Source organism: Ambystoma mexicanum, chromosome 4q, assembly GCF_040938575.1.
Source record: "Ambystoma mexicanum isolate Mex_15411 chromosome 4q, UKY_AmexF1_1, whole genome shotgun sequence".
Taxonomy (NCBI): Eukaryota; Metazoa; Chordata; class Amphibia; order Caudata; family Ambystomatidae; genus Ambystoma; species Ambystoma mexicanum.
In genome coordinates, this window is record NC_090928.1 from 53,895,045 (window position 1) to 53,911,073 (window position 16,029).

The window sequence follows — 16,029 nt, forward strand, 5'->3', positions numbered from 1 at the left end:
TGGAGGTTTTACTGACTGTAAAGCACATATAAGGGGGTCTAAGCGCCTCCCACTCCTGTTGCGGCCTTCTGCCATCAAGATTCCCGTCCATATGAATGATCATGTCACTAGTATCGGAGTAAAGAAAACAAGACGACTAAGTAGCTTTAAAAGGAATAGAATAGACAAGTCTCTTCCCATTTATTACACTTGTAAGGAAACAGACAGCATCCCACTATGCCGAACCAACCAAGCCAACCTGATCTGCCATTCACCTCACCTGCCCTTATCCCATCAACATAACCTGACCACACACTTATTACAACACATTCGCTTAACCTTTTCGTGCTAGGCGCATTGGTCCACCGTCCTCTGATGCATTTCCGCTGGGAAAGAATGCCAATACCATAGTCAATCAGCATTGCTATTAACATCTTAACATCTCTCAATACGTTCTTGTGGGCTGTTGTTTGTAAACAGACGTATGCAGTGAATAAGAGTGGCACCATATTCAATTACACTGGCACATAGAGAACGGACAGGGATTAGGGCCCTCCCAATCACCTCCTTCCCCCTGTGGGGTAGAATTGGCTATGGTTTACATCCTGGTAAGGCTCACACTTCAGGATGAGCAGGATAAGCAGTGTCCCCATTCCATCTTGATGGAGTCAGGCTACCGACCCTTCACCACACCTCCATCCTTTCCTCTAAGTCCTCCTTGTCCCTGGGAGAACTAATTATTTCTGGACCTAAAAGAAAAGGACTTTCAGTTTTTTTGTATTTTTTTTGAGACAACGGTCAAATAATAGAAATTATGTACCAAGAAGAACAGTATCTGGGAATCCTGCAGAACTATCATTGTCAGTTTCAGATCTTATGGCAGGACATTGATGTTGATGGATGTAAAAGGGTAGAAGTCCACCTCCCCGCAGGCACAGGTAGTTTGTGACAGCATCCCAGGTAGCAGCTCCTCACAGGTGACCATATCCACTCTGATGGCTGTCCTCTTTCTCGTAGAATCTAATAGAGCTTGAACCAGCAACCCTTGGACCATTACCGGCATATGGAATTTCCAGTCTGTTACCCAGGAGTTATCGGCGGTCCAATGGTTTGGCTCAGGATTTCCCTGTTCTGTAAACATGTCCGTTAGGTGTTCCGGGTTACTCTGGTGCATTTGATTGTAATGACATGCAAGTGTTTTCCTTGAGAGAAAATAGCAAGCAGTAGTAACAATATATTAGCATGTGTTTATTAAAAAATTATGAATATATTTAATGTTTATTAATCACCATTATTCAGCATATTATGATAATAATCGTGACGCCAAAAAAGCTAAAACCCTTTTCCTAGACAATATTTCTAAATAAGTAATTTGGGATATGCTTTTTGTTACACAGGGAGAGTGAGGTTGCCCCTTTAATGAGGTACAGAAACACGGCCACAACCGAAAGCAGGTACTGTAACATTTGTTTTTTCCTCTACATTTTTGTGTGTAATCACAGCTTTTATTAGGGTTTGAAGTGTTGCTTTTAAGAATTTTGCAAAATTACTGCACTCCGGAAGGATCAGTAAGGCAAAGCATTCTGGATGTTGTATGGAAATAATGCTGTGCGCAGACCAAATAGGTTTGCACAAATAGCTGATTTAAACTTCTGCATTTTAAATTCCAACATCAACTATATTACACTCCTGTGCTATACATATGCTGTACCTTACAGTATTGGATGCTTGTGAGAGATGTGGTTACTCCCTCGGCCACCTTTTTATATCTGGCATGGGATTTGTAAGGGTGCAAAAGTAAGGCTCAGACACAATGGTAGCATATTTGTGGTTATAAACCTTTATTGTTCAAGAAAGGGTTGGAAAAATGCCTCTCTATCCATAAAGCTAAGAGGGGTTTCCCAGCCTCAAAGAAAACTAGGAAACTGTCAGGATGCCCAAAACCAAATCGTCTGTCACTGTCATGTCTCAAAAGCCTACCACTGTCCCTAACAATAATAATTTAAACTAACTGTGCAAGGATGATCCCTTTGCAATGTAAAATGTTCCTGCTAGTTCATAGTAGCTCCAACCAACCAAAAGGTTCCCAGTCTCTCGGGCAGAAAGTGATGAAATAAACAATGTGTCACGATCCTCGTCCAAAACCTCCTCTGGCAAACCCATTGGCCAGGTGGAGTCAGGACTCGGGCCTCTAGAGCCTGGCATCCTCTTCCAAAACCCTCTTGGGGCCACTCCTGGCGCCTAAGGCGCCAGGCTCATACACCATGAAAAACATGTGCTTGGGAACTACTTATTGTGTTGTCAGCCAACATGGAGGCATCCACATAGCTTGGTTCCTAGGAACCAAGCTATGCGGTCTAGTGTTTTGGGTGTGGTAGCCTAGGGACTACTTTACCTGGACTATTTAGTTGGAGCTATTTAAACCACACCCGAGCAAGACAACACGCTTCGCGTTACTTTGCAGCTTGCGGCGTGACGCTCACCGTGTCCAGCTATTCCCTCGAACCTCGGAGAAGCAGAACCTGCAAGGAGACAAAAGGAACATCATTATCAGCAGCATCTTACCTGCAGTCTTCATCTTTAGCCACTTGCAGCTACTGAGAACAGCTTCCTCGAATCTGCACGCCTCCCGGACAGAACGACCTGAAAGAGGAAGATAGAGGCAACATTAAAGAAAGCAGCAGAGACATTTGTAAATTACGAACTGCTCAAAATGCTTACCTGGCTGGTCGCCTCTCGGCTGGCACCACTCCGGACATTCCACTCGTGCTGAAGAACACTGCGACCTACAAGGAAGGAAAACACAGGTTAGCAAAGGCAAGACTTTGCAGCGCTGCACATAGCGCTCACTTACCACATCATAGCACTCTTAATGCGCCATCATTTACCAGCGGGGCTCAACCAAGCCAGTTCGCCGCGCTGTAGCTCTGCATACCTAAGGGAGAAAAAAGAGGCATTTTAAACAAAGAAAGGCATGCAGGATAGCAACAAAACTAAAGAACAGCAATAAGACCTACCTGAACAATATCAAACGGGACAGCGTCAGTGAAGTAACTGGACCGCACTGGCCCATGAAAGACAACGCGCCCCTGCAAAGTAGGCAGGACGGAGAGTAGGTCTAACTCTACCACAAGATGAGGAGAGGGCCCCAGAGGGACTGAAATCATACAGGGCTGGTCAAGGTTCCTTACCCTGGTCGGTCAGTCTTGAACACAGTCCTCCTGTATTTTCAGGCAGAACCTTCCCCACAGACCAAATCTGGGCAAAGCTGAGAAGCATACCAGCGAGTACCCCGGCTGGGTGGCGTCCCTGTGGATACCAGGTGAGCGTAACAGAACGCGAAGCCTACCATAACAAATCCACCTGGGCGCCATGGAGACATCAGAAATGGACCAATTGGCCCAATTACTAGGAGAGCTTCGTGCTGAGGTTCATTCTGCCCGACAAGAGACTAATGCCCTCCGGAGAGACCCAATACTGACCAAAGAACACACTGAAGAGATTAGCAGGCAATACTTGCAATCACAGGCAGGACAGACGCCTCTACCTGGAAGCAATCCAACAATGCAAAACCCTGCCATACCATCCACTACCTCCACTCCAGTACAGATCACGTTACCTGGAACAGTTCCCTTGACACCACCAGAAAGGTTCTCAGGCGACCCACGGAAGTATGCGGCATTCATCAATCAGTGTCGCCTTCATTTTCTTTGTAGGCCTGGAGCATTTCCAAACGACCAAGCTCGGGTAGCTTTTGTCTTATCATACCTGAGTGGTAGCGGAGCAGATTGGTCAGTGCCGTTGGTAACCCATGACGATCCTCTATTACATGACTTTGGGGGGTTGCAGAGAGAAATGGAAAAACTTTTTGCTCGCCATACCCAGGAACAACCAGTAGACAATGAACTCTTGTCCCTCCGACAGGGGAATCAGGACTTGTTAACGTACATTGCTACCTTCAACAGACTGGTTGCCGAAGCTAGGTGGCCAGAAAACAAAAGAACCACGTTATTCCCTCGAGGCTTACGAGGCGAATTAAAGGACGTCTTAGCCCAGGTGGTTGATCCACCCAGAGACTGTGCCGAATTCATAAATCTGGTCGTGCAATTAGACCACCGGTTGCAGGACCGAAAAGTAGACCAGTCTAAGATGGACCCTCGGACCGTGTATGTTCGACCAAGGGAAAACATACCCTGTGTACCTGAAAATGCTGTAGAACCCATGCAGATTGGAGGGATACAGCCTCCATTAACAAAACAAGAGCAGGACAAAAGAAGACAACAACAACTTTGTTTGTATTGTGGGAAACCAGGACATTTCCTGAAGGACTGTCCAGTAAAACCTCCAAAGAGAACAGTCGGGGCTACAGAGAAGGATGAAGCTAAGGAATTGGAAAACTACCAAGCTCGGCAAACGTAGAGGTCAGTTTGTAGAGTGAGAAGAAAGAGTTGCTGACCTCGCACTTTTCAATACCAGTGATCTTAATTAATCACCAAAAGTCATCAAGAATGAATGATGTTGAAGCATACATCGATAGCGGAGCAGTTGGAAATTATATTGATCAAGAACTGGCAGCAGAGATGAGGCTTCCTTTGTGTTCTAAGCCAACTATGGACAAGGTAACCACCGTGGATGGGACAGAAATCGCTTCCGGACCAGTAACCCGGTGCACAGCCAGGGTAACCTTGCTGTGCCAGGACGGACATCGGGAGTCTATTTCATTTGATCTCATCAGGGCACCTCAGTTCAGGCTAATACTAGGGATGCCATGGTTGGTTGCTCACAACCCTTTGATAGACTGGCGGCACAAAAATTAACCTTCCCCGGTGACTGCTCCCCTGCCTGCTATTACCAAGAGGAGAAACCCGACGTCTGTATCCCCATGACTCCCGGAGCGACAGTATCAACCCTGGGAGCAACTAATACCTTGCCAAGTGAATACCATGATTTCCAGGATGTTTTCCGAAAGGACCAAACCAATACATTGCCGCGGCACAGGCCCTATGACTGTCAGATCGACCTTGTTCCTGGTGCACAAATCCCTTGCGGCAGGATCTACGCTCTCACAGAACCGGAAAACCTTCATCTGAAATCCTATTTAGACCAGTACCTTGCAAACGGATTTATCCGTCCTTCGAAGTCCCCCACAGCCAGTCCTTTGTTCTTCATACCGAAAAAGGAAGGAGACTTGAGAACCTGTATTGACTACCGCGCATTGAACCAGATCACTGTGAATAACCGCTACCCTTTGCCACTTATCCCTGAGATGCTAGACCAAGTTAAAGATGCCCAGATTTATACCAAATTGGACCTTCGAGGAGCGTACTACCTGGTCTGAGTCAGAGAAGGAGATGAATAGAAAACCGCCTTCCGTACAGGACTGAATATACAGAATGATGGCCTTACGCCAGGTAGGCCACCAAAAGTTCTCTTTCATCTTAGCTAGGGTTTTGGCGATCCCAGGATGCCCTTCGATCAGTGGTGTCTGCGCACAAAATAAATCACAGAAACAAAAACCATCTGGTCTCCTACAACCATTGGACATTCCTCCAGGTCCATGGCACACTCTTTCCCTTGACTTCATCACTGCTCTACCTCCAAGCCAAGTGTTCAACACCATCCTTGTAGTTGTGGACTTATTCTCGAAGATGGCCCATTTTATTCCTCTAAAAGGCCTCCCAGACGCAGCCAGTTTAGCAAAAGTGTTCCTGGAGGGCATGGTTAAGCTACATAGCTTCCCTTTGGTTCTGGTCTCTGATCGAGGCAGCCAGTTTGTTTCAAACTTCTGGAAAAAATGTTGTGCAATGGCGCAGATCGACGTTCGGCTATCTACCAGTCACCATCCCCAAACGGACGGCCAAACCGAGAGAACCAATCAGACACTCAAGCAATATTTACGGTGCATGCTGCACCACGATCAAAGGAATTGGAAAGACCTACTATAGATAGCCGAATATGCTATTAACAATTCTTTGCATTCAAGCACGGGATAAACACACTTCTATACCCTTTATGGTAGACATCCACGTACCTCTGAACTAGACCTTCCAGCCAGCTTGGAAATGCCAGCGGTAAAGACTATACACAGAACCATTACCCAGGCTTTCAAAAGGGCAAAGGAGCACCTTATTCATGCCATATAAAAACAAAAGAGATTCGCCGACCAACACCGGAAAAAGACCCCTGATTATCAAGAAGGAGACAAAGTTTGGTTAGCTGCTAAATTCGTACCCATCAAGGTAACCTGGACCATTCATCCCAGATTCTTAGGACCCTATAACATTAAGGCAATTATCAACCCAGTAGCCGTGAAACTGGATTTGCCACCTAATCTACAAATCCACCCGGTATTTCATGTGTCCCTCCTGAAACCAATGCAACCCGGCACACAGATTGGGACACCACCTAAGCCCATACTTGTTGACGGAGAACCAGAATTCGAAGTCAAAGATATCTTGTACTCTAAATACTCTAGGACCAAGCTATATTAGCTCGTCGATTGGAAAGGATTTGGACAACAATATAGATCCTGGGAGCCCAGTGAGAATATCCACACACCACGTCTAATCAGGAAATTCCATCGGAACTTCCCAACCAAACCCGGGCCAGACAGATGGAACACCATGGGAGGGGCCTTAGGGGGGAGTGCTGTCAAAACCCTCGCCCAAAACCCCCTCTGGCAAACCCATTGGCCAGGTGGAGTCAGGACTCAGGCCTCTAGAGCCTGGCATCCTCTTCCAAAACCCTCTTGGGGCCACTCCTGGCGCCTATGGCGCCAGGCTCATACACCATGAAAAACATGTGCTTGGGAACTACTTATTGTGTTGTCAGCCAAAATGGAGGCATCCACATAGCTTGGTTCCCAGGAACCAAGCTATGCGGTCTAGTGTTTTGGGTGTGGTAGCCTAGGGACTATTTTACCTGGACTATTTTGTTGGGGCTATTTAAACCACACCCGAGCAAGGCAACACGCTTCGCGTTACTTTGCAGCTTGCAGCGTGACACTCACTGAGTCCAGCTATTCCCTCAAACCTTGGAGAAGCAGAACCTGCAAGGAGACAAAAGGAACATCATTAGCAGCAGCATCTTACCTGCAGTCTTCATCTTTAGCCACTCGCAGCTACTGAGAACAGCTTCCTCGAATCTGCACGCCTCCCGGATAGAACGATCTGAAAGAGGAAGATAGAGGCAACATTAAAGAAAACAGCAGAGACATTTGTAAATTACTAACTGCTCAAAAGGCTTACCTGGCTGGTCGCCTCTCGGCTGGCACCACTCCGGACATTCCACTCGCGCTGAAGAACGCGACCTACAAGGAAGGAAAACACAGGTTAGCACAGGCAAGACTTCGCAGCGCTGCGCATAGTGCTTACTTACCGCATCATTGCGCTCTTAATGCGCCATCATTTACCTGCAGGGCTCAACCAAGCCAGTTCGCCGCGCTGAAGCTCTGCATACCTAAGGGTGAAAAAAGAGACATTTTAAACAAAGAAAGGCATGCAGGATAGCAACAAAACTAAAGAACAGCAATAAGATTTACCTGAACAATAGCAAACGGGTCGGCGTCAGTGAAGTAACTAGACCGCACACGCCCCTGCAAAGAAGGCAGGATGGAGAGCACGCCTAACTCTACCACAAGGTGAGGAGACAGCCCCAGAAGGGCTGCAATCATACGGAGGTGGAGGGAGGATACTTACCCCGGTTGGTCAGTCTTGAACACAGTCCTCCTGTATTTTCAGGCAGAACCTTCCCCGCAGACCACATCTGGGCAAAGCTGAGAAGCATACCAGCGAGTAACCCGGCTGGGTGGCGTCCCTGTGGATACCAGGTGAGCGTAACACAATGTTGAAAAATACAGGATTCCAAGGCTAGGGTTGTACTCCTTTAGCCTAGACTTCTACTTATTCTGCTTTCCTTCTCTTTGAGCCTCTGAGCGCCATATCCTGTTAGATAAATATCACTGGTCTATTCAGAAATATATATTTCTCAGGTTCACAGATCTTTATCCCACCAACTTGGCACACTTCCCTACCAAGCGCAGGATTCCTTTTAATTCATGCTTTTCAGTTCCAGGGTTCTTGACCCTCTTACTCTTAACCGCTCATGTGGATGCGTGTCCCAGACTCACATTATTCTGTACAGCTTGGTTTGCTCTCCTGCCAAGCAACTGTCTCCTCATAGATCGTCCCTTTCACACGGTCTTAGACCCTCCTTCTCATGTAGGTGTGGGTCCTAGACTCGCAATAATCTGCATAGCTTGGTTTTCTCTCCTACTGTCCGTTCCTGATGTTCGAATCCGCAGAAGCTGCTGAACCCTACAGGCCCTCCAAGATGTTTGATCAACTACTGATTACTTAAACAGCAGAAGTCTCAACATTCCAGAGGGAAAGGGGAAGTGGATAAAATGAAAAAAACATACTTCTATCTTCAAATAAATTGGAAAATCTGCAAGGGAGGAGAAAGCAAGATAGAAGGTTAATTCTATTCTCTGGAACCAACCCTTCATTTCATACCCCAGGTTCACTGTGCAAACCTGTTCACCCTCCACGATGAGCTGCAAGGTGTTTAAGTAAGCCCACAAACTCTCTCCTTAACACTCCTCAGGTAAGAATGACTTAATCTGAATAAATCTCCTTTTGTCTTCTAAATGGTCTTAATGTCTTCACTTTACTAAACCAGTCTTGAAATTCCTGGCTTGAGTAATGAAATCTATTCTCCTTCTTTTACTTCTAACCAAACTGTTTGCAGTTTCTCCCAATAAGAATTCTGATTCTAAGTAATGTATTCCTTGTTGCTCTCTCACAAGCAAGATTAGAGCTGGTCATCAATTCCTTTCAGAAAGTAAAATATTTACTCATAAATAAAAATTGAACTTTTCTTTCCTAGAGTCGATTTCCTGTTAAAAAGCCTACCCACCTATTTCATTCCTTCGGATGAGGGAGGCTGATCCAAGAGAGTGCGCAGGCAAAACACTCAGCGTGCAGCCTAAAAACGGGTTCTGTCTTCACGGAGATGCTAATCTCCTACAGGCACTGCGCATCAGTTCGCTGCTCTCTTTTTGGAAAATTTGATGACAATCTAACGCTCAACGCATGCGCTCGAGTGAGAAGCGTAACAAGAATCAACGATATCCTAGGAAAAACGCTTCTCACAGTGACATGTGCATACCTTAGATTTTGGAAAAGTTGGCAACTGGTGCACGCGTGGAATTAGCTTTACTTCAAAATGCTTACAGTTCTACTTTAACATGCGGCACTAGCGCACTACCAGCCTACTCACTACTATGCTAAATACTTAAACTAGAACAGTAAATACAAGAATTATTCTGATCAGTTCCTTGTTTGTAACTTGAGCGCTGGGCTGCGCTCCCACCAAGGTCTCAGGTTTTCTTATCCCACGTAGGGATGAGCTTAAGGTCTCTTCTTCACTTCTCTGCTCAAAACTTATTCTGAAAAGGCCTAAAAGACTGGAGCAATTCAAACACAGGACCTTCCTGTTTGGGAAGGACAATGAAAGGCAGTCTAGAATGCCAGTTCATTCTCCAAGAATCATAGCCCTCCAATCCGATTCTTCTCCAGTCAGTTGCTGGCTCCATCACAGCCATGTTGTATTGGGAGGCACTCCTTCTACAAACATACTGGTTAAGGGCCTAACCAAATGTGATAAAATGTCAACCTACCCAAAAGCAACTTCTCATCCCAGAAATAAAAACAAAGGTGCAGTGTGTGTGTGAACTAAACTAAGATAATACATGACAAAGGTTCAGTGTGTGTGAACTAAACTAAGATAACACATGACAACACATGATACAGACCTGACACCTACCATGCAACTGTTCTCTCATGGACTGTCTCCCTTTCTCTCACAGGATCCCAGACCTCTCCTTCTCATTTGGGTGCGGGTCCCAGACCTGCAATATTCTGCATGGCTTGATTTATATTCCTGTCAAGCAACTGTCCTCTTATGGACTCTCTCTCTTACTTTAAGTTGCGTTAGGCCTTTGCCTTTCATATGGGTGTGGGTCCCAGGCTCACAATGTGGCATTGCAGTGGCTTGGTTTACTCCCCTGCCAAGCATACAACTCTTCCTTGTTTGCTTCCTTTATAGTCAGGGTCCCAGACCCTCTTATTCTCGGCTTCTCAAATGGGTGCAGGTCCCAAACTCGCAATCTATTATCCCATCTGTTTGGTTCACTCTCCTGCCAAATATATGATTCCTCTGTAGAGGAGCAGCTGAATGCCTCTACAGGAAGGCCCGCGCCTCTGCTACTTGTATGTTGGAAACCAGAAGTTGTGCCAAGTTTAATACCAGTAACTGTGACTATTCCGTGAAGAGTCTTTGAGACAAAGTATCCATTAAAGAAGCCTTATCTGATGTATCCTCGGAGAACTGACAATCTCCTGGAGGAGGTCCCTGAAGGCATATGAAAACGAGAGAAAGAGAAGCTGGTGGGGGGCGTGGCTTGGAGCGCCATCGATGTGGTCGCTCCTCTGAGGCCACCCGTGGGATGTCCGCCGTCGAATTCTGGCGGTTCTAAGCGGGGTTTCGCGTCGCTAATGCCATCTACAGCGACCGGAACCGACATGGCACAACCTGGCTAAACATCTTCTTCGACCGAGGAGGCGTTCTACCAGAACTTCGAAGCTGAACTTCTCTCCCGTCCCCGACAGAAGAAACTAAGATGGCCGCCATACTGGGGCTCAGCAGTACACTCCGCACCTGTCGGTAGCGGGACCTAGGGAGGCAGAAGAACCGGAGAGGGGGAGCGGTGCCTAAAATAGAATCATCCGATTTAGGCCGGGCAACCTGGATTCCTCCTGGGTTGCTACCGAGAGCAGGCCTCCACTCCTCTCCCCACTTCTCAAATCGAGTCGGGACCACCGCGGCCATCTTACATCAGCCCTGACGAAGTCCCTCTCCCCATTCCACCCTTCCTGGGGCGCCCCTGCCCACCCACCTGCACCCAACCCGGAGCGGAGGCCGGGGTGGCGGAGCTCTCCAGCTGCCATCTCCCACCGTCCTGGGCCCTGCCGCTACTCTCTTAACTAGAACCGCCTGACGCGAGCAGCATGTCGAGACAGACGAAGGTGAGCAAGGGCACGGATATCTCCGCCATGTTCACGGCTACAGAGACACCCAAGAAACAGGAACCTCCCAAACTGACCCCACAGAAGCCGCAAGAGGACAGGGGCGATCTCGCCACCAAAGGAGACCTGATAGCCTTCATGGCGGACATCAAATCTGAGTTCCGTGCTTGCCTCTCGGAACTCGCCACCAAAGTTGACCAAGCGGATCAGAGAGTCACGGAACTCGAGCAGAGGTTTGGAGAGATCGAGGATCACGCCCAGGAGCACACTACCACTCTGGGGGAAATGCAAAAATCTATCGATTCCCTGCATCACAAATGCGAGATTCTGGAATTCAGACAGGAAGACCTTGAAAATAGGGCTCGGCGCAACAATCTCCGCATCCGGGGCATCCCGTCCTCTGTCCCCGACAACAAGCTAGCGGACTACGTGGCAAGTTTCTTTGAAGCTTTACTTCCAGATCTAGACAAATCTCAGCTCCTACTGGACCGCACCCACAGACTCCGCCAGCGCCGCGGGACAGATTCGGACCCCCTTCCAGACGTGATCACCAGGGTCCACTTCTTTACAGCGAAAGAGGCAATATCAGCGATCAGTCGCCAAGGAGAAGAGATCACTTTTCAGGGCACCCCTCTTCAAATCTACCAGGACCTTTCACCACTCACGCTCCAGAAAAGAAGAGCACTTCGGCCTTTGACATTGTTCCTCCAGGAGCAACAGATCCGTTACAGATGGCTGTTCCCGACAGCTCTTCAGTTCACATACAATGGCACCCTACGCCGAATCAGCCACCTGGAAGATGCGGAGAAAATCTTGCATCCGAACTCGCCCCGAGATCCTTCCACGCCAATTTTAGAGGGGATCGAGTACCCTGGCCCGCCGCCCTCCCCAAAACCTAAACGCACGCCTTGGTCGTCGACACAACGAAATAACAGGAAGAGATGAACGTGGACACTTCCACGGTCCGAGGCTCCTTCAACAAGCAAGCCGGGACACAGATATGCCGGCTTGAAACAGGACCCGCTACCTATATGCCAATCTCTTTTAAGAACACGACGGTGGCGGGACACTCCCATGGTTCATACCCACCCCAAGGATACTTTCCATCTTTTGTTCCTTGGGAACCCACAGTACTCGATACGTGATGGGACAATTGGCCCTGTTGGCCTTAGGTATGACCGTACTGACAAAGTCGGGCTACCGCCCTGTTAAAGTTGCGGTCCCCCGTTGGGATTTCGCATTAAAACCTCAAGCGCAGAGTGATATTGAGAGTGCTTCCAACAGACATGGCAGTTGAACCTCCACCTCAGGACCTCCCCCCCCAACTCAAGGAACGGAGAGTGAGCTTCCAGAGGACCTTCAGTCGCTTCGGATCCTCTCCCTGAATGTTAATGGCCTGAACTCTCCCAATAAGCGAAAGGCAATTCTATTAAAACTCCGCGACGAAGAGACAGCGATTGCTATGCTTCAAGAGACCCATCTGCTGCCTGCTGACGTATCCCGCCTTCGGTCTCGGCTATTTCCGCTCCAATTCTTTGCCTCCGGCACGAGCAAAAAAGGAGGCACGGCGATTCTCTTCAGGAAAGACTTGAACCCACAGATTCTGGAAACAAAGATATGCCCAGAAGGCCGATTTACAGCGATCAAATGCCTGCTGATGGGAGACTTGTACACCCTCATCTCAGTATACGCCCCCAACTCTGGACAATCACACTTCTATGACGCCTTGGGCACATCGCTCGCCAGCTTTCTGGAGGGCCAAACGATCGTCGGTGGGGACTTCGACGGGGTCCCTGACCCCACTAAAGACCGATCACACCCCCCGACCCCAGGCGATTTTGCCCAGGCACTCAGCCTCCTCCGTTTCTTCAGGACCCTGGAGATAATAGACTCATGGCGGGTGTTTCACCCTGATGAAAAGGACTTCTCCTTTTACTCTTATGTCCACCGTACCTTCTCAAGGATCGACCTGTTCCTGATTTCACCTCACACGTTCCCCTCAGTCAAAAAAGTCACCATTGGCACGAGAGCGATCTCCGACCACGCCCCAGTGCTCCTGGAACTTCGGGTTCAGAACCCTAACCCCAACACCCCGCGCAAATGGATGCTGTACGACCCGATCCTCAACGACATGGCCACCAGAGACAAGATCGCAACAGGAATAAATAACTTCTTCATGGAAAACCCGGCCTCAGACACCTCATTAGCAAACAAATGGGACGCCTTGAAGGCAGTAATCAGGGGCTCCCTGATAGCCCAAGGTGCGGCCTACCATCGAGACAGACGACGAACCCGGACGGCCCTGGAGCTTGAATTGAGAGAGGCCGAGGCACTCCACAAGGAGAAAGGCTGGTCCCCCAGAACACAACGGGCCATCCGCACGGCACGGAAAAGACTGGAAGCCCATTACGCGGAACAAACCGCCCAACTAATGGCGAAGGTCAAACAGTCGTATTATGCGAAGGGCAACAAGGCGAACAAGTTCCTGGTGGCCAAACTAGCCAAGCAGAGGCGCAGCACCGCGATCATGGGCCTGCGAGACACCAACGGGGTCATACTATACTCAGAACCCGAGAAGCAGCGCTTGAGCACTTGGCCCAAATCATGAAGGCAACCCCACGAAACCTATCACAACAGAAGGAATATCTGCAGCAGGCAGAAGTGCCCCGGCTCTCCGACGCAATGAGAGATGAACTGGAGGAGCCCATCACGGGGGAGGAAATTGAGGATGCCATCAAATCCCTCAAAACACGGGCCCCTGGCCCGGATGGCTTCTCAACCAGGTTCTACAAGCTATTCAGGGCGCAACTGACCCCCCATCTCACCACCCTATTCAACTCCTTCAGGGAAACGGGGGCGGTGACCCCATCGATGCAGGAATCGACCACCATCCTCCTGCCCAAACCCGGAAAAGACCCAAGAAGCATAACTTCTTATAGACCTATCGCACTCTTGAATATAGATGCAAACATTTATTCGAAAATTCTGGCGACCCGCTTGAACCGCATCTTGCCGGAGATCATCCATCCAGACCAGGCTGGGTTTATCCGGCACCGGACCGCAGGCGATAATATCCGGAGAACCCTGAACCTGGTAGATCTCGCCTCCCGGAACTCCCAAAAACTAATCCTGGTGGCCCTCGACGCAGCTAAAGCGTTTGATAGGGTGGATTGGACGTTTATGGGACACACCTTAGGGGCCTTCGGCTTCGGACCGGCGTTCCGAACGATGGTTCTGGCCAACTATGATCGACCTACAACAAGCCTGAGGATCAACAGCCACTCCTCGGCCCCAATCCCCTTGTCATGCGGGACTCGGCAGGGCTGTCCGCTGTCGCCCTTACTCTTTGCACTCACCCTTCGCACAAAAAATTAGGCGGAATGACCAAATTAAGGGCATATCAAGCGGCCCTTCACAGCATAAACTCGCCCTATATGCGGATGACATTCTACTCACGATCTCGGAGGCCCCCTCATCGCTTGAACATGCGATTCGCGAAATCACCAGCTATGGCGAAGTCTCGGGCCTCACCATAAACTTTGATAAATCTTCCGCCTTGGGCATTGGCCTCACCCCAGCAGAGCGAGAACCGCTGACTAGGATGTGCCCGATAACATGGGAACGGAGCGCCATCCCCTATTTGGGGGTCTACATTCCGGCTGACCCAAAGGAGACGTACACATCCAATTTTCCCCGACTTCTCAAGGAACTGGAGGGCGACTTGAAACGATGGGGGACCCAGGAGATTTCGCTGCTTGGGCGCATCACGGCATGCAAGATGAACCTCCTCCCGAGATTCCTATACACATGCGCCTCACTGCCAGTGGCAATCCCCACGCCGATTCTCCGAGGGATCCAGAGGAAAATGCTGAACTTTATCTGGAGAGGTAAGAAAGCGAGAATCCCTCTCAGAACGATGTTGGGGAGTCCCAAATTGGGGGGGCTGGGGGTTCCAGACCTACAGGCCTACAGAGTGGCAGCCCAACTGGCCCGGGTCCAGGCCTGGCAAAATACGACAGACCGCCCGAGATGGGTGGAGCTGGAACAGTCACGGACGCCCCTACCTCTGCGATTTTTGCCACACATCCCGCCCCCCCTCAGGTCCCATGGGGGAGAGCTCCTGCTTTCGACCAAACACACCCTTAGCACTTGGGACTGGGCGCTGAAACGAAAGGGAGTGCCAAGAGGACTGAGCCCACATTCCCCGGTCTTTCACAACCCAATGTTCGCACCGGGCATGCATCCTCGCAATTTCCATAATTGGATCAAAGGTGGGCTAGAGACCATAGACCAGCTGTATACAGGGGAGAGACTGCTCACTTTCGCCCAATGTAAGGAGAAGTTCCAACTTCAGGAACGTGACAGATTTACTTACATCCAACTGCGCCACTGGTGCTCACACCCCCAAACCTTACAAGCAGCGACACGCCCTCCCACTGCCCTGGAACTCACCCTAGGAGACCTTCCGACCCGCGGCAGTGTATCCACCCTGTACAGACGCTTCCTAAGCGACTTCCTGACCACAAGAACCCGATGAATGGCCCAATGGGAAGCAGACCTGGGACACCCGATAGAGGATCAAACCTGGGTGGACATATGGACCCGAACACATACCGCATCCACCTGCATCACCAACAGGGAATGCGCGTACAAGATCATGCTACGGTGGTACTATTCGCCCCTCAGACTTCACCATATGAACCCCCAGATAGACCACGCTTGCTGGAGAGGATGCGGCCTCCCGGGCTCTTTCTTCCACATGTGGTGGGACTGCTCAAAGATCCGACCATTCTGGAAGGCTTGTCTAGGGTCCATCTCACTAATTACCGGAACAACGATTCCCTTGAAACCAGAACCGATCCTGCTAGGAGCTCCAATCCCCGGGATCTACCCGCGCTCTGGACCCAGAGCGAAACTACTGACTCATTGCCTACTGGCAGGGAAAACGGTGGTGGCCCGAACC

General features: G+C 49.3%; 1 long non-coding RNA gene across 1 annotated transcript in view; it reads left to right on the top strand.

Moving 5' to 3' along the window:
• Positions 1-16,029, top strand: part of LOC138468471 (uncharacterized) — a 357,260-nt gene that overhangs the window by 111,444 nt on the left and 229,787 nt on the right. The window contains exon 6 of the long non-coding RNA XR_011268266.1: positions 1,377-1,433. This is a non-coding gene — a long non-coding RNA (uncharacterized lncRNA). The remainder of the gene's footprint in view (positions 1-1,376; positions 1,434-16,029) is intronic.